The sequence below is a fragment of the Myotis brandtii genome, unplaced genomic scaffold, assembly GCF_000412655.1.
Source record: "Myotis brandtii unplaced genomic scaffold, ASM41265v1 scaffold151, whole genome shotgun sequence".
Taxonomy (NCBI): Eukaryota; Metazoa; Chordata; class Mammalia; order Chiroptera; family Vespertilionidae; genus Myotis; species Myotis brandtii.
In genome coordinates this window covers 650,585-670,390 of record NW_005355461.1, presented here as the reverse complement: position 1 = coordinate 670,390, position 19,806 = coordinate 650,585, and the positions used below count along the sequence as shown (strand labels likewise).

The following is a 19,806-nucleotide window of genomic DNA, read 5'->3' as shown; positions in this document are numbered from 1 at the left end:
TGGGAGGGGGCCCAGGCTGGGCTGGGGGCCCCCCCCGCCCCCCCCCCCCGAGTGCACAAATTTTTGTGCACCGGACCTCTAGTCATATATAAGCAGCAAGAAATACAAGAAGCCTTGCCTTGCAGCCTCAAATATGCATTTTTAGATGCATCTCTCTCACTTGCTCTTGTTCTCTCTAAATGACAAAGATCTGTTCCTGAGTTCTCAGCATGCTTGTTCATCATCCAAAGATAACAAAAGACATCATGGGATTTGAACTGCTCAGTAAAAATTAATGTCTTTAGCGAATACAGGTCTATGAAACGAGATGCTTTTCCACTGACTGATTGTGTTGGGGTGACATCTGTAAGGAATGCTATGCTCTGATCCACACGAAAAGGCCACCAAAAAAGAGCAACAAGAGTACTGTGAAGAGTTTACTAGTAGCCAGAGGATCAGAAAGAGCCAAGTGCATGGATAAGAAGTGTGCAGGCAGCAGACTTGGCCCTGTATTGTTTAACTTGGAAGATCTACACTGCCAACCCCATGGTTTTGGACAAAATGTTAAAGTGTTTACCTATGAATTTTTGACTGGCAAGTTGATAGTTCATTTACAAATTAAATCAAGTCTTCGTTTAGGACACTCAGTTGCTAAATACACTCCGGTTGCTGTGCTTTCCTTTAAGTTAAAAGAAGCACCCAAATGAGAGCTAGCTAGAAAGATCATATGAAAATTACATTTTAGTGGAACTTAAGTCCTGGGGAGTTCAGATTAAACTAGGATTGGCTTTATTGACATAGACTTGATTTGCCCCAAATTAAACATATTGTTATGCATTTTACTTTGGGAGCATCTTAGAAGAGTTTTTAAAAGTAGTATTGCATATTATTTTCTTTGATTCAATCTCACTGGCTAGAAATCTTTTCCAGAACCAATCCTGTTTCTAAAATGAGAGTGGCTTTCCTTCACCTTCAGAATCTCTTCCCAAAGTTCAAAAGGGGGGTGCCATCTGGTGGAAATGTGCTAGAATTAATTTTGATTACAGTCAAGCCATTTAGTAGCTGTACCTTTCCCTTTAAAAATGTTATTTATTGCTCTAGCTGGTTTTTGTCAGTGGATAGAGCATCGGTCTGCAGACTGAAGGGTTCCAGGTTTGATTCCAGTCAAGGGCACATTCCCGGGTTGTGGGCTCAATCCCTAGTAGGGGGTGTGCAGGAGGCAGCCAGTCAATGATTCTCTCTCATCATTGATGTTCCTATCTCTCTCTCCCTCTCCCTTCTGCTCTGAAATAAAAAATTAAAATAATAATAATAATAATAATAATAATAATGTTATTTATTTCCTGTTAGTGAACAGGAATTATTTCTATCACTTCAGAAATAAAAAATTTCCTTTAAAAAATTATGTGTATAAGTGAGATCTGTTTTATGCCAGAAAGTTTGGGAAGTTCAAATGTCTAAATTGATAGTGTATTTTATTGATAGAAACGGGCTCCTAAGTCAGCAATGATCCTAGGTTAACCTACTGAGAGGAGTTTACAGTTTCTCTTGATTACCCTAAGTGATCATCAGTCATATTAAGTCTAGCTATGGCCAGGAAGTACAAAATTATATCCTATATCCTTCCCCAGAAGTAGAAAGTTAAGAGGGAGAGAAAAGAAACAAGAAACTTTTAATTAATTATTGCTTACATTTCATTTTCTTTCAAATTACCAAACACACTTAATCATTAGCCAATTAAAGACAAGAAAAACTTAGTGTGAATACCTTATATATTTCTCTAATGATTAAATCATTCTCCAAGGGAATGTTAGTTAAAAAATATTAGAGTAAGTGCTGGGCTGCTAAGCAAAAGATTTCAGAAAGAACTCTAAGCAATATTCATTCAGATCTCTGCAGAAATAAAAGTGAGTTTCTTTCTAAAGACTGTCACTTTCAGGCTTGTTAACTTTTAACAATCTTCAGTAAATTATAGGTAAATTATATAAAGAGAGTGCCTGAAGGCTTAGGAAAGGGTTTAGGGGCATAAGTAATGTCTAAGTTTAAGTACATCTAAAATAACCACATTTAGGGGAAGTTTTTAGAGACCTTGAAGACTCTGTAAACACCATTTTGATCTACCCCTGAACATTGGTTTAAAAGATTGTTCATTTAAAACTAACAAAAGGTAATTGAAGCCATTTCTGAATTTTTTATCTGTAGATTGACCTTATGCCACTAGACTAATGCCTTTTCAAAGTACAGATGTCCTTTGGTATCCATGGGGGACTAGCTCCAGGACCCCCCCAAGAAACCAAAATTCCTGGAAGCTCACGTGCCTTATTTAAAACTAGAGGCCCATTGCACGAAAATTCATGCACTCGGGGAATAGGGGGGGGGGTACCTCAGCCTGGCCTGCACTTTCTTACAGTCCGGGAGCCCTCAGGGGATGTCCCATTGACAGCTTAGGCCCCACAGGGAGCAGGCCTATAGTCAGACATCCTTAGCACTGCCATGGAGGTAGGAGAAGTTCCCGCTACCGCCACTGCGCTCGCCAACCTTCAGCCTGGCTTGTGGCTGAGCGGCGCTCCCACTGTGGGAGCACACTGACCACCAGGGGTCAGCTCCGGCCCCGCCACCTGATCACCCCTCCACTGCCGCCAGTCACCGCTGCCCCTGGATCGTTGTCCCTTCTCTCTTCCCACTGGCACCCACCTTGGCTGGCCTGGCGCTGCCTGCTCACCGGCCCCACCCCCCGCTGACCGGTCGTTCTGGAGTTTGGTTGATTTGCATATTTTGCTTTTATTATATAGGATGGCGAGATGGTGTAGAGTTTACATATAATCTGGTTTTGCTCTAGGCTTCAATAGAGCATGTCTACACATCACTTCCTTCATGTAGATTTAGCATAGGTGCTAAACAAAATTCAAATTTTGTTTTTTGGAACTTCCTGGGAATTTTGATTTTCCAAATATTCTTAATACACATTTTACTGAATCTGTGGATGTGAGACCTGTGGTATGGAAAGTGAACTCTATTTATTATTTTAGTAAAATCAGTATCTTCTTCATTGTTTCCCTGTCACTTTTACAAAGCAGACCTGGTTCATAGTTCTCAGCACCCAGCAAGTAGCTCAGATATTTCTCTGAGACTTTGCTGACCTACTGATCAGCTCTCCCAAAACCCATCTGCATCATAGCAAACCACTGAAGGTCCATGCCAATGAGTTCATACCAGCCTTGTGTTACTGAAATCAATGTATTTTCTACTACAATGCCCTCACAGATACACAGTTTCAATCTGGAATAAAGTACATTAATTCTGGCCACCGTCAACAGGTGGCCAGTGCGGCCAGTTAGTCTCAGCCTTAGCCTTGCCAGTTAACCAGGTAAGGCATGTGTTAGGTGCTTGTGCTTAGATTTGAGAGTGTTTAAAAAAGTTAAAATCCAATGTATTAGCAATGTTTTCTCTACTTCTAAGTACCAAAGGATCGTGCTTCCCACCTCCTTAAAGTCAAGAGTGGTAAAGTGTCTTGATTTCGCCAATAAAAATGTGAGGGGAAGTAACACATGCATGCCATTCTGGAATGAAGTATTTAATTGCCACTGCTAAACTCTTGCCTTTTTCCTCTGAAGCTGAGAACTTTGAAGGATCACACTGAAATGGAGCCAGCACAGGATAGATAGTGAGGAATGGCTTGGTTGTATTAAATTCCCACCTCCACAACCCACCCACAGTGAACATGCAGCATGAGCAACTAAAATGTAGCCCTGTTAAGCCATTGAGACTTTGATATCTTTGTTACTGTAACTTAAACTAAACTATACTGACTTATACACTGTCTTTTCCAATAAAATAAAAAAAGAAATGAATGACTCTAAAATGTCAGTAAAAATGGACATATGATTATGCTAAAAAATATATTCTAAATGAAAGTAATAAAATAAAAATACTGTACAATTCATATAGAGTGAGTGTTTCAAATCTACACTAATAAAGGACAAAGATGCTAATTGACCGTACCTTCGCTATGCACTAAGCCACGCCCACCAGCCAATCAGAGCAACTATATGCAAATTAACCCAACCAAGATGGCGGCCGGCAGCCACGGAGCTGGAGCAAGCAGGAGGCTTGGTTACCCGGGTGATGGAGGAAGCCAAGCTTCCCACCAGCCCTGAGCCAGCTGAGGCCTCTGCTCAAGGCAACAAAGTTTCAATTATAGAAGCTAAATAAATCCCAGATACCTGCTTCCAGCCAGCCTCCACTTGGAGTTTGGGTGGCTGGGGGTTGTGGCCAGCCTGAAAACAGCCATCAGCCCCTCACTCAGGATGGCCATACCCTCATGGGGTGAGGGTCCCCACTGGGGGGCTTGGCCAGCCTGCAAACAGCCATCAGCCCCTCACCCAGGCTGGCCAGGCACTCCTATATAATAAAAGGGTAATATGCAAATTGACTCTAACAGCAGAATGACTGGGAATGACTGGTCACTATGACACACACTGACCACCAGGGGGAAGATGCTCAATGCAGGAGCTGCCCTCTGGTGGTCAGTGCACTCCACAGGGGGAGCTCTGCTCAGCCACAAGCCAGGCTGATGGCTGCCAGTACAGCGGTGGTGGTGGGAGCCTCTCCCGCCTCCTCAGCAGCGCTATGGATGTTCGACTGCAGCTTAGGCCTGCTCCCCGCCGGCAAGTGGACATCCCCCAAGGGCTCCCAGGCTGCCAGAGGGATGTCTGACTGCCAGCTTAGGCCCAATCCCCCAGGGAGCAGGCCTAAGCCAGCAGGTGGTCATCCCCCAAGGGGTCCCAGACTGCGAGAGGGCACAGGCCGGGCTGAGGGACGCCCCCCGAGTGCACAAATATTTGTGCACCGGGCCTCTAGTGTAAGAATATTTCTAAAGGATAAAGAGTCAATCATTTGACTTGGGAAAAATTCTGTATGTAGGCAACTGATAATTAGCAAGTGATGATAATTTATAAAATAAAAAAAAATAAAAACTACTATTAATTCGGGAGAAATATAGGAGTTTGAGAATTAAAAGGCTGATCATGTAAAATACCACTGATGAAATTTTCATTACAAAAGTATAACTGGTTTCTGATATATGGGTTCAAGTAGTATATGCAGATTAGTCTTAGCAACAACATACAGAATACTGACTGACTTTGTAAAGAGATCTCTAACAAGATAGACACCATTGGGCTAGACTAAGCAAAATTGCAAATCTCTGAAGAACTCACTTATTAGCCTATTGTATAAAAATATATTCTGGACTTGAATCTGACATAGTCACTTTGAACTTCAAAACAAGTGGAAATAACAAACAACTTCTTAAAAGCTATTATGTTTATAAACTAAGAAACATCTGTACACAGATACCCATTTTAATTAAGAAATTTAGAAGAAATTCTACACTATTTTTTTTTTGAAATTCTACACTATTAATTTAACAAGAAGAGAGGCTTATCCGTTCTCATTTGTTTTTGGCCTTCTCTTTCTCCATCTTCTTTCCATGCTTTGAAGTTTATTATCTTTCCTCTTCCATGTTCAGACTCCATTTGCGAACCTAATGTGGATCTTTGTAAAAGAAACTGACAGCTAGATCCAGTCAAGGGGGCACTATGTGCAAAATGCTTAAAAGACAGCTACTCCTGATGGCAAGGTAACAAATAGACATAACCACATAATTTTTTTCACATTATCATAGACTCCAGGACAGGAAGAAAAAGAGCTTTAAAAATAATTTAATCTTGGCCTAACGTAAAAACATCCACTGCAATGTTTCCAATGCATCTTCATCCCATCTTAAACTGAACATCAACCAAGCGGATGTCAGTCATTTCTAAAGCTCCCCATTCTACTTGGCACAGACCTCATCATTAGAAAGTCCTTTATATTCAGCCTGTAGCTGCCTTGCTGTGACTTCCATGGTCAGTGTTTCTTGTCTTGGCCAGAGGCATACAACGCAAAGGAAATCCTGAGCTGGAGTGTTTAAGTCAATACTGTGTGGTCAGAATATCCAAGTTCAAATTCTGGCCCCACTTAGTGTCTGTGTGTCCTCAGGAAAATTACTGAATCACCTTGTGCCTGGATTTGTCTATCTGAAAACAAAGGGAAATGTGATAGTAAAATAAATAGTGTCTGCATAATAATGTTTATCTGAACTTAAATAGAGCAATTTGTGTGGAGGCACTAAACTTAATGCCTGCCATATAATAACCAAATAATAAATGCTAACTGGATCAAAAACCTCTCCTCCAAATTACAGCTATTTAAATAGTTAATGGTTGAGCCTTCTAACATGTCTATTCTGCATGCTGTCTCCGTTTTCTTTATCGCATATCTATTCTTTAAAGCTGTTATATTGTGTAAGAACAATAATTTTTATTATGGAGCAAGAAAGAGATCCAGAAAGATTTTAGAGCATTTGAATAAATCACCAAGAAAGGGAACAGCAACCTAGCCCTGTGCAGGCATAGCTAAAGACCTAGAAAATAATCATATTTCAGAAATCACACAGTACTCCAATTTAATTGCTCCCAGACAAAAACATGTAGAAATATTGCTCTTTGGCTCATGTTTATCTAATCCAAACAGAAAAATGCTGTGCCTGGTATTCAGATTATAATCCTTTGTGGTCATTTGCATTTTACTTTCTTAGGATTGTGTCAGCAAATAAAAATACAATGTTTTCTGCCTAAACGCTTTCCCTTCAGCTTCCTTACCTTTTCTAGAAGAAATAAGCAGCATATTGAGCAACATCTTGCAGATTTCAAATAAAACTTCAATTTTTATTTCATTGAAATATTTAAATACTTTCCATCAGTCCTGACCCAAAACAGCATCCTACTGGAACCACTTCAGGACCGCCCCAACCTAGCACTAGCTTCATTTACTTTATCCCATTGTCTCTGTATCCTGAGTGAATTTAGTATAAACAAAGTTCATCAAATGTCACATGGGGGAGAATTGTCTTAATGAAGGATCACCGATCCGTATGAAATAAAAATTAATATATGCTCAATAATGAATTTATTTATAAAGCATAAAGAATAGTAAGAGAAAAAAATGAAGAGACTGAGGTGTTATAGAAGCCAAGGGAAGCGTGTTTGAAGATGGCCTGTTAATTGCAGTAAATTTCTGCCATGAGAGTAAATGATCTTTCTCATCTAACCTCAGTGGGTGGTGTTGAGGAAAGAGCTATCCTATGTCCCTCCATATACTCTGCTATGATTGGAGTCCCAGGTGCTGGATTCTCATCTGCCATGTGGAAAATTCCATTTAGGGGATCTAACATGTTTACAGAGAATAATATGTGGGGTCAGCATTATCCTGCTGACATTCTCCCCTGGAGTGGGACTCTCCATCCTGCTCAAAGCAAATGGGACTCTGTGGTTATCAAACTCTGCTGTGAGAAGAGGAAGCCAGTTAAACATAAGTCTTACATGAATCTAAGGACATGCTCCATATTTTTTCTACCTTGGCAAGCTATCACTTCTTGCCTCCTGGCCCCATCTATTCTGTTCTCCATGTTTCCACCCACCTGTTTACAGAAAAGAACTATGGAAAGTGAAATGCGAATCTTCCTTTCCAACCAATGATGGATGTACTCACGTGGAACTGATTAGAAAAGTAGTGAAATGGTGCCGAGGAAAGTATCTGCTGTTGTTCTATTTATAAAGTAGCTTGGAAACTCTGTGGTTTAGGCTTCTTAGTCCCTAAAACTCATTCCTGGAGTAGAAGAGCCTCTCTATGATCTCTTTCTAAATAGTCATTTTAAATGTGTAAAATCACAGAGTATTCCGCATAAAACATATACTGATTAATTACTTCTGTTCTACCAAGATGTGTGTATCTTTGAAAAAGTTTAAATGATTCAAAGAGGAAATAATTTAGGAAGCATTATAAATGAATTTTATTTTCAAAAATGTAAAACTAGTAAAATGTTAGAAGAAATTAAGGTTTAATATTAAAAATACTTCATTTTATGACTATTTTAAAAAAAAGGATGAGCTTAAGTAAAGGGGAGGGAAAAGCAGGAAGAAAGAGGAGAAAGATGGAAGAGAAAGCAAAGCCCCAGGGGAAAGAGAAGAAGATCATAAAGAAGAGAGACAATGGGAACATAAACAGCAGAAAAGTGAACAGAGCTAAAAAAAAAAAATAGTATTTCTTTAAACAGAGCTAATTTGGGCCAAATTTGTCTTGTTTACTATAAGTAGATCTAGCAGCCCGATTGTTCACTTGGGCAGCAGGCATCAGAACAAGGCCATACTCTCCGGCTTCAGTCCTTTTTGAAATTGTTTTCTATTCAAATACTGAGAATTCTCTCTGAAAATAAGTCATTTGTTTGATAAACTCCATACTTTTTCTATCTTGGCAAGCTATCACTTCTTGCCTCCTGGCCCCATCTATTCTGTTCTCTGTGTTTCCACCCACCTGTTTACTGAAAATAACTCTAGAAAGTGAAATGCAAATCTTCCTTTCCAACCAATGTCAGAGACGTAGACATGCCTCGAGCAACTTAGATGTTGTGGAAAAATGTTATAAGTGCTAAAATAGCTAAAATTATAACTTCTTTTAATCACAGAAGCTTCTAAGAAAACCCCTATACAGGTTTTAGTAAATATAAATGAATTTCAGGCACAAATCCAATGTCCAAGAAAGCCTAAAACGAGAATGAAAAGAAAGACCCATAGTTTGGCTTACTCTTAACAGTAGCAAATCTTACCAGTAATTTTTTAAAAGTAAATACATGTGGGAAAAGATCAAGACATAGTTTTTTGTTCTGTTTGTTGTTGTTGTTTTTTTAACTTTGAGAGCCCCCCATTTTTTTCCTTGTTGTTGTTTTACTTCCAACTCCATGATTCCCTGTAGCAAATTCTTCTGTATTTTCAGTTCTTCCCAGTTGGATCCTAAGCATGTAAAATGATTGACTTTCAAAATCAAGATATTGCCTCCTTCCATGAATTTCCGCAGATACATTTAGTTACTATTCACAGCACTTTTGATGCTTTTTTTTTTTAGAAGAAATACCTTTTAAAACTATAGGTTATCTCATTTTACATGCTCATTTTATAAATGAAAAGAAGGAAACCTTCCTGGACTCAGTTTTTGTCCACAAACAATCAGATACTTGATTAAAGAAATCAAACCTATAAAATTCTGAAAGGTCATGTGTGTGGTATCAGAGATAACAGCAGGTTGGAGTAAATTATGAAGTCTCTCATTCTTTGAAAATAAGTTCTATCATAAAGAGAAGTATCAGATCAAATTATCCAATGCATGATTCCTCCAAGGCTGCCTGAACCCTTCTAAATGATCATCTCTCTTAATGCTTGGTGAAAGATTTTTCATGACTTAGGACATGGCGGCTGATTTTGCCATCATCATCAATTATTTGTACTACCTGACATCAACCATCAATTAAATCAATGTGCAAAATAATCCACTGTAGAGGCGCTGTCTGCTAATTTTTTTTTTTTAGGATAACTCCTTAAACATGTGGTTTCTGTTGCAATTAACATTTGGAGAAGGTGCGTGGCAGTTCTCAACACTTTGAGTTTCCATGGATACCTGTCGTCCACACCCAGAGCCTGCTGGTTACACTCAAGGACTCTTGCCAGTTCGGTAATAATGTCACCGACACCTGCTGCTGCGGCCATGTGCGCTCATGTGTTTCCGCCCTCATGATCATAGTTGGTTATGCATGGACCCTGCTGATGGCTCAGAATGATGGAGCACAGAATTCTATTTCCACTCTGGGCTTCCCAATGGAGAGTCATTCTAATTTTAAAGTTCTTATTTGTTTAATGCCAGACTTGCCAAATAACTGCATGTTCTATAATCATTGCTAAATTCCTATTAGTAATTTTAGCCAAAGAAACCATATATTATTTTGTTACAAACTGCAAGTGCTACTAAAAACTAAAGATAAATGCCCTGTGCTTTATTTTATACAGTGCATGCACATATCTTTACAAAGTATATATATGTAAACATATTTCTGGGTTATGAGCTAAAGTGCTGAAATGTTATCAGGCTAATGAAAACTTATCTAAATTCACAAATTTTAAAGATCTTTTCCTTGGTCTTCTGCTCTTCCTCTTCCTCTCACGCATCCTCCCAGATCTTGACTTCTCTACTCACTTCCCAAATCTAAGCGCTTTGGATCCAATGGAACCTTAAAAGTCTTAAAACAAAGTTTGGGGAAAAGGGATGTGGTGAGGGGAATGTTGTCAATGAACCTAATTCAGGACAGGAGCAAGGGCTCTGGCCCTAAATCAACAGACAACTCCACAATAGCTCCCTGATGCCTTGTCTGCCAACTTCTATCAACCTAGAAGGGATTAAGATGCCTCCAAAAACAATCTGGAGACAGACTAAAGATGTAGCCAACCAGTAATTTACATGAGTGGGCTATTGTAGCTACTCCATGAGTATAAATTCTACTTGAAAAACCAAATGATCAACTTGAAATACAAAGGTTTTAAAAATTTGTAGTAATTTTGCAATGCATCATTTTCTGGCTCACTGTTAAAATTCAAGTAATTTTATATTTTATTTGGCTTTTAAATTGAATATTAAAATAAATATTAAACAGCATTGAGCTTTCCATTCAAAATACATCAAAAACACATTGAAGCTCATACATGTTCAGTCAGTAAACAAATGAGCACTTCCCATTTTGGAATAATATATGTAGCTGATTGCAGTATAGTATTACTATTACTCTGACGGGTATCTAAAAACAATATTTTAACTTATAACACTGAAATATTTTCTGTTTTGATGTTACATATTTATTTTATGTGAAAATCTCTAGTAAAAACCTCCAAGTGTTGCTCAGCACATAGTCAGCTCCTTTTTCTAAAACTCACATCACCTTTCAGTGGTGGTTCCTTGGCAACCATATTTTCCCTCATGATCCCACATCACAGGCAGGCAGGGAGAACCAAATTCAAGGCAAGACAGTGGAAACATGTCCACAGAGAGGTAAGTAAAGCTAGCACACAGAGAAAATTTTAAACAAAGGACTGAGCATGCTCCCATGGCCTAGCTGATCTTGGATTCTGTAAAATGCCTAGTATTTGTCCACAAAAGTCCCTTTCTAGCTTATACAATTTGATATGTATTTCTGATTTCTGTTCATTTCAGCTAAGAAGACATTGTCCAAAACATTTTTTCTTTTTCCCAGCAAAATGATCTTCAATTTTATTATGATCATCAATAGTTAAAAATGACAAATTTTAAAAGCAAGCAAAAAAACCCCTTAGCTTTTATATAAAATATGAATTCAGTGAAGTGAAGGATCTCCAATTGCCTCCATTTCTTTTTTAATCTTACATCCTTTCTGTTTGAATCAAAACATGGTATGATATTTCTTCCATAGAGGAGAATGAAAAGGAGTTGACCAACAATTTGATGTTGTTAAGACATATTCCTAATTTAAATGAAAACACACACACACAACAAGATGATTCTATTAAAGCAATAGCTGACATATACTTAAAACTTAGCAATCCTCAAGTTCTGCTCAAAGCATGTTCTATACATTGTCTCATTTAGTCATCACAACCCATGAGGTCAGCTCTCTTACTGCTGCCATCTCACCAATGAGGAAACTAAGGCATTAAAAAGTTGCTCAAGATTATATATCTGGAAAGTGTTAGAGACAGATTTCAAACCCAAACAGAATTGTCTCACAACCCTGCTATTAGCTACCATGATATACATATAGACACCAAGAGATCACAAATGCATGAATATCTTTTAAGAGTATAAATACTCTGTCCTTGAAAATAATCTCTCAACAATAGAACTGTTCTTACATTTTTTAAGTCCATTTGTGGGGTTTTTTAATCTCTGTTTGATAAGGATTCCAATACCTTGATAACTTATTTAACCCCCAGTACAACCCTGTCAGGAAGTTCCAATAAATATTCTTATTCTCTTATGACAAATAAGGAGTACAGTTCAGAAAAATGAAATGACCAGCCCACAGACAAGGGAATAAATACTTATTGAGAACCTACTATGCTCTCAGATCTCTGCAAGGCACTTTTAAAATAAATTATCTCAATTAGTTACGATAATAACTACATAAGGTCTGCATTATTCTTGTTTTACAGCAGAGGAAACAAAAGTTCCCTGTGGTTCAGCTACTGAGGGCCAGAGCTAGAACTCAAGTATATCTGAACTCCATTTTCCAGCAATTATTTATTGAGTGCCTTTTAATGTGTGCCAAGCAGTGTGCTCCCTCATACATCAGAGGGAGAAGTATAAAAATGAATAAAACAGAACCTAGTCTCAAGATAATATCTCATTCTAATGTTCAATAAAACGGTGCTGCATTATCTTGGTTGCCTTTATCCCCAAGGCATGTGGATATGAAGTCTCGGGATAAGAAACAGAACTGATTCAATCTATCACTGAATGAAAAAAAGCTCAGGCTTCCAAATCCAAGGGAAGAGAAAAGAGAGGGAGTTAAAAATTCAGCACAGGCACTAACCCTAAAAGAGGAGGTCAGTACCAAGAAAATGGGGGAAAGAAGGAAAATGATACGCTGGAAGAAGTATTGCCGAGAGAATTTTGGTTCTGGAGGGGAAGGGATTCAACTTTATCTAAAGAGATGTCTGCTCCTTCTTTTCCCCTCTCTTCTTCACTGGTCTTAACCACCCTAAGTGTAAAGGAATGGGAGGGGGAGGGGCTGGACATCTGGCTAAGGACCTAGATCAGTGATGGCGAACCTTTTGAGCTCGGCGTGTCAGCATTTTGAAAAACCCTAACTTAACTCTGGTGCCGTGTCACATATAGAAATTTTTTGATGTTTGCAACCATAGTAAAACAAAGACATATTTTTGATATTTATTTTATATATTTAAATGCCATTTAACAAAGAAAAATCAACCAAAAAAATGAGTTCGCGTGTCACCTCTGACACGCGTGTGATAGGTTTGCCATCACTGACCTAGATGGAACTCTGACCATTTACATACTGATAGGCAGTTACCTAATGGCATTCTCCATGGAAAACTTCATTGCCTGCCTTTTGCTAAAGTAGATAATGGACACGTAGCCAAGAAATAGTGGTCTGAAGCAAATGCCACAAAGACTTTTCTTCTTCCACTGTGGATGTGTCATGGAACATTGGGTCTACAAACAGAACAGCTTCTGTGTACCTATTTAAAATCACACCTGAACAGCACTGCCTAGAAAAAAAGGCAGCCCCAGCCTAAAACTGAAAGAGCACAGGGAAGAAATTCGCTGCTGTGTCGCTTAAAATGTTTTATGTGTCTATTTGTTCATCTAACCCTTCAGAGTTTATCTCTGGAAAATATTACACTCTGAAAATTCCAAAAATTAATGTTATCCTGACAAAACTATGAGAGGCTTTTAAATAGTCCAAACATGATTTATAGCTAGTTTGTTTTCTATCTGGACAAGTAACAAGCGAACTATTTACACAGTAGCTACTTTACTCATTCATCTGGTTTGGATCAAATTAATTCCACTTTTGGATGAAAGTTATCATGAACTGCATGTGTATGATGCACAGTGGTAGTTGCTAGATATTACACAATTGCATTCATCTATGTTTTTGGCTACTTCTCCCCCTTCAACATCAAAGAAATATATAAAATATTTCTGCTCGTTGGGAAGAGAATTGTGATTCTTTTATTCCAGACAATAAATCAGCACAGATAACTGATCTCTAAATGGTGGCAGTTGTTCTCTGAGAAAGACTGATTTGAAAAGATGACTATCTAGCCAGGGTTCCTCTGGGAACCCCCTGCCAGGACAAGCTCACTGTGCCTGCCTAGAGCTGCCTTTAGCTTCCATCTACCCATGCCCACCCCTCCTGTCCATCCCGTGAATGATGCTTTCTGCTATGAAACGGAGGAAATCAGAACATTTAACTTCCAAAAAATACTCTGAAATGTATTTTTCAAGGTATCTTTTTCAAATCTATGAAATCAAAATAAAGAATATAATTGTCAGGTGGTATTAGAAAGTGATTATCATTCATGTGCAAACAGTCTCTTTGTGTCCAATTAGACATGCATTATGCATATGTATGCTGTGTCATGCTGTCTTCAGGCTGAGATTTCTATAGATATTTATCATAATAATGCAGTGTTTTAAATATAAATCAATAATGGCTAGTAACCAAAGTAAATGTTTTAGAAAGACATGATAATGAAATAATTCTTTCCTAAAATATTGAGCTCATTATTTATTAATCCTGTTTAAGGCAAGAAGCCAGGAAAAAGGATTTGTCACCACCACACTTGGGAACTCTGATAAATCCGATCAGTACTAAGATGCCTCCCAGGCTGGAGATGAGCTCAGCCTCTTTTGTTTTTCATTTTTTATTTCCTCCACATCTGGCTTCTCACCCTCTCTTTACTCCTCTATCATTGAGATTATGTCCAAAATGAGATAAATGAGGACAGGGCCAGAATTATTTGAAAATTCCTTCTTTGGTCAATTCAAATTCTCTTAAAATATGCTATTTATTCCCATTAATGTGCTGCTGTAAAGTTACAATTACATTACCAGATCCTGAAAAGAAGAATTGCATTTCTGCATATGCTAAGTGGTTCTAAAAGTATCTTTTATTCAAACAATCAGACAAATTAAAAAAAACGGACCACATGCTATTCCTTTGAGGGAAAAATGGGACAATCTAAAATTGATTAATCAAAAACAGTGACAAGGACCATGTAAGATACAGAAATTCTCTGTTCTTATTTGTGTTGAGATTAATACATCAATTTGTTATATTGCTGAAATTCCTTACTTTCATCTCAGTTGTAGCCTTTGCTTGCACAAAGGATATATTTGTATATTTCTAAAATTGGGAAAAATTTGTTTTTTCCCTTTCCAGAAAAACAAAGAGAATTTCACTGATTAATAAAGAGAAACAGAGACAGGGTCAGGATGACAAAGTAAATTCTGACCTCAAACTGCCAGACTGGATAAAATAATCACTCCCCCCCCACCCCCAGGGCACTCATACTTGCCCAGTCCTGACGCCTCATCTCCCAGGATGCCAGCACTGTCCTCTTTAGCATTCCTGGGGCGTCGTCCTCCCTGCCCTTTATTCTAGACCCCTGATTTGTCTTTGCTCTCCTGATCTGGGTTCAGATCCTTTTCACACGACTCTGCTTACTACCCATCCTCTCAATTCTGAAACTGCTAGGAAACCTATGATAATAGCCATCTCATCTGATGGGCTACAAATCACCAGCTTAGTCCATGTAACTATGTCATTGCCGAAGCTTGGTGGTGCTTGGACCTTATGCCTGACATGAGGGCCACACCCATGCTCCTGAGAACTTGGGCTACCTCATTGTACCACAAATAAACCTGCAGCTTATTTGCCAAGGGCACTGAGTGTTCAGGGGCCATGCATGCTATGGTGGGGCTATGCTGCTAACGTGGGAGCCCCATCTGGACTCCAAGCTATGGGATATATAAATCTAGCCCAGCAATTAGATTTTCAAGTGAAAAGTATGTAGGCCATTGGTGAATCCAAGTAAGTAGCTCTCCCATGGAAAAAAGGACTGGAGACAGGATCTGGAGAACATCATTATTTAATGGATGAGCACAAGAAAAGAAATAAGTGGAGAGGATTAGGAAAAAGTGGTCATTAATAAAGAAAACTTATTGGGGCTTGCTGTTGCCTTAGAAACCAAGTGAGAAAAGTGTTTCAAAAGAGAAATGAGGAAAAGATGTCTAAATTAGAGGCCTGGTGCACGAATTTGTGCACAGGAGGGGTCCCTCAGCCTGGCTGGCGATTGGGGCCAGCTGGCTGGGGGTGGGGGGGACCGCGGGAGGTTGGCTGGCTGTGGGAGGTTGGCTGTGGGAGTGCACTGACCACCAAGGGGCAGCTCTTGCGTTGAGCATCTGCCCCCTGGTGGTCAGTGCGTCATCATAGCGGCCGGTCGACTGGTCATTCTGTCGACCGGTCTTAACGGTCACTTAGGCTTTTATATATATAGATTGTTCAATAGTAGTGAGAGGGATCAAGATATACAAGATATCCCAAAGGGTGCCACAGAATGTCAGCATGGTTTTTTTTTAATTAACTTGAATTTTTTAAATGCAAAGGTGACTCTTTCTCTTTTTGTTCCCTTTCTTTCCCAGGAAATTCAGACCCAAAATCATCAGATGGCACCAAGCAAGGAAGCTGTGTGTCTTGAGCCAAAGCCTGAGCAGGTGAGGAAGGTGCCTGAGTCGGGGAGCTGCTAGTGTGGGGCGCCAGGGTCCAACAGAATGGGGGAAGTGCCCATACTGGGGGTGTGGTCAAGTGTGCTGTGTTAGAGCCCAGAGCAGGGTGAGGAGGGCCTCTGTGTGGAGCAGAGGCAGCATTGGAAGTCCAAGCAGGGACTGATTAAATAAGTAAATCTATTTACTTAGATAGTGGTAGTCAGATTGTTCTCTGTGGAAGAATGTTTGAGATCCATTCTCTTAGCAACTTTCAAGTCTATATAATACAGTATTGTTAACTATAGTCACCATGATGTACTTTACATCCCCAGAAATCATACATCTTATAACTGCAAGTTTGTACCTTTTGACCAACACCTCCCCATTTCCCCCACCCTCAGCCCCTGGCAACCACCATGAGTTGTGCTTTCTTTAGATTCCACATAAATCATACAGCCTTTGTCTTCCTCTATCTGACTTATTTCACTTAGTATAATGCACTCAAGGTCCATTCATGTGCCACAAATAGCAGCATTTCCTTCTTTTTTATGGCTACACAATATTCCATTAGATGATAGATAGATAGATGATAGATAGATAGATAGATAGATAGATAGATAGATAGATAGATAGATAATAGATAGATAGATGATAGACAGATAGATTTCACATTTTCTTTATAGTTTTGTTGTAGGAGTTTTATAGCTTCAGGTATTATATATATATATATATCTTTAGTCCATTTCAAATTAATTTTTGTGAGTGGCATGAGATAGGAGTGCAATTTTTCTTGATACCTAGTTTTCCCAACACCATTTACTGAAAAGTCTATCTTTCCCCCACTGATCATTCTTGGCTCAAAGGGGATTTTTATTTTTAAGGATCCAGAAGCAAGCCTAATGTCCACAGAATCCATTGACTAACCTGGAGACAATTTGAGCATCAAAGTAAATATTTACAGCAATGGCCAGTGTGGCTCAGGCCTATTGATGGTTTGTTAGAAGGGTCAGGAAGGATGATTGAGAGGACAGCCCTACTTTCATTTTACCTGGGACCCAGGTGGGACAGTTCATTTTACTCAGCTCTGAGGCAAATCACTATTTGGCCTGGAGTCCAGTGAGTGCAGGAGACTGAGCCAAAGAGTGTGATGGATCAATGTAAATCCATCACCACTATTTGAAAAACAACTCCAAGGACAGACCTTGGCACCAGGGATAAATAGCGTCATATACGGGAAAGGAAAGTAGGAGGAAAAATAAATCCATTCCACAGTGTGGCTCAGGGTCAGCACTAAATAAGAAAAAAAATAAAAAATAGGAACTGAAAATCTTACATGTATTTTTAAAATTATTTCCTTTATGTAATAGACAAACTACATGATTAAGAAACTACATAAAGAAAGCAGAATTTTAAAATATTTTCTATTTTTCTTTAAAATACATTATAGATCAAGGTATGTACATTATTTATTATCTCAATAGTAATTCAACAATTATAATAACCAACAAGCAAATATTATATTAGCAAAGAAAATGGTATCAACAATGCGCTTACATTAGATAATTTATTGCTGAGATATATTTTAGTTAAAATATATAAGAAAGAGAAGTCCTTAGTATTAAATTAATTTTAATTTTTTGAAAATGTCCATGTAATTGCTTCATTGCACAGATTTGCTTTTACTGATCTAAAACTACTCGTTACAGAAATCAATATGTTATATTACTCCCAGCTCCATCCATTCCTTGATGTTTTCAGAACTATGAAAAATTACATCTATTTCCGAATGAGACAATACCCCAAATTTTTTGATGTTCTATTGCCAGCCATGTGTTTTCACTATTCCTAAAATGGTAATATGCAGTTTTGTTATAAAGAATGTCTAATTTTATGTACTTTAGCACAACTGTTTCTTTATAAACTTATTTTAAAAACAGCCTTATAATGCTGTTTGTTACCATTTCCAGTTTATAGGTGAGAAATCTAGAGTCCAAAGAGATTAAACAACATATCAAAGAGTTAGTAAAAGGTAGGACTTGATTTTACATATTTTGTTAACTCTAGATAAACCCACTTTTCAATGAAAGAAAACCCCCCTAAAACCATGCAATAGCATTATCTGCAAAGATGAGCTTCTGTCTTATACAATTGTATGTTATTAAGATATCTGAGACCCATAAACAATAATGCAAACAGCATAGAAAACCAGTAAAGATAAATTTAAAGTTATAGGTCTTAACTTTACAGCATTATCAAATAATAGTTATAACACAATTTTTCAGGAAATTAGCTATTTTTCCATTTAGGAATAAAAAATTTAAGGTTACTGAAAAAATGATTATTTTAAATTTATGCATTTTCTCTTTCTGTGATTAAAACAGAGCATTAAAGATTAAAAGATTTCTTACCACAATCTTAAGATGAATAGTTCAGTAGGCATACTAAATAAAATGTGGCAGGAGAAAAGTTTTGATGTAGCTTGACATATTTTTACTAAAATATGAATTTTCTCATTGTTGGAATATATACTTTTTCAGGTCATGGTATCTGGCCTCACTGAAAACTATAATTGATTTTGCTACGATATATCCATTAAAGTACCATTTTAATACTTAATTTTTTCTTGTTTCTAACTTTACATATTTAAGCACTTTCACCAGTGACCTAGAGAATGTAAGAATATTGGTCATTGCCCTGACCGGTTTGGCTCAGTGGATAGAGCGTCGGCCTGCGGACTGAAAGGTCCCAGCTTCAATTCTGGTCAAGGGCATGTACCTTGGTTGTGGGCACATCCCCAGTAGGAGGTGTGCAGGAGGCAGCTGATCGATGTTTCTAACTCTCTATTCCTCTCCCTTCCACTTTGTAAAAAATCAATAATATATATATATTTTTTTTAAAAGAATATTGGTCATTAGTTATCCAAATAAATAAAAGTTACTGTTTTAAAGGAAACATTTCAATCACTATTGAGAGACAGGGTCTAAATTTACTCAGATTTTCCTTGGAAGTCTTTTTTCTTAAGTCTATTAAAATAAAGCAAATTATATAGGGCAAATAAACTGGAGCAATTAAAAGCATCCCCTTAGACCATCCATTCAACACTGATGACTGTACATGTCACTGGTAACTTGCTCTAACGATATAATTGCCTTGATGAATTAATGCCTCTTCTTCTACCAAACTCTGGCATGCTATTTTGATCCTGCTGAAAGGTGAATATTAAGTTTTAAAATTAACATTGTAACAATAATATTATTAGTAAAATAAAACAAATTTTTGAAAGTAACAGATAAAGGAAGTGAGCAATTAGGTCTTTTGCAACTGGTTTCTACAGGCGAGAATGTTTTCCTCAATAATACTTTAGTATTTGTATTGAGCTGTTCATCTCTAAGAACATGGTCAAAACCCCCTCAAAGTTCTGTTTTCATTCACAAAGATCCAGAAGACTTCACCAGCAGAACCACACAATCTACACTAATAAAAGAGAAACATGGTAATTAGCGTACGACCGCTACCCTTTTCATTGGCTAATCAGTGAGTATATGCAATTAACTGTCCAGCCAAGATGGCGGCCGGCAGCCAGGCACTGAAGCGAGCACAAGGCTTGCTTGCTGCAGACTCCAACGTTCCCCGCCT

General features: G+C 38.2%; 1 pseudogene; it reads right to left on the bottom strand.

The window, feature by feature from the left end:
* The window catches only part of LOC102249197, a 33,557-nt pseudogene extending 23,937 nt beyond the window's left edge, over positions 1-9,620 (bottom strand).
* Positions 9,621-19,806: the final 10,186 nt, after the last annotated feature.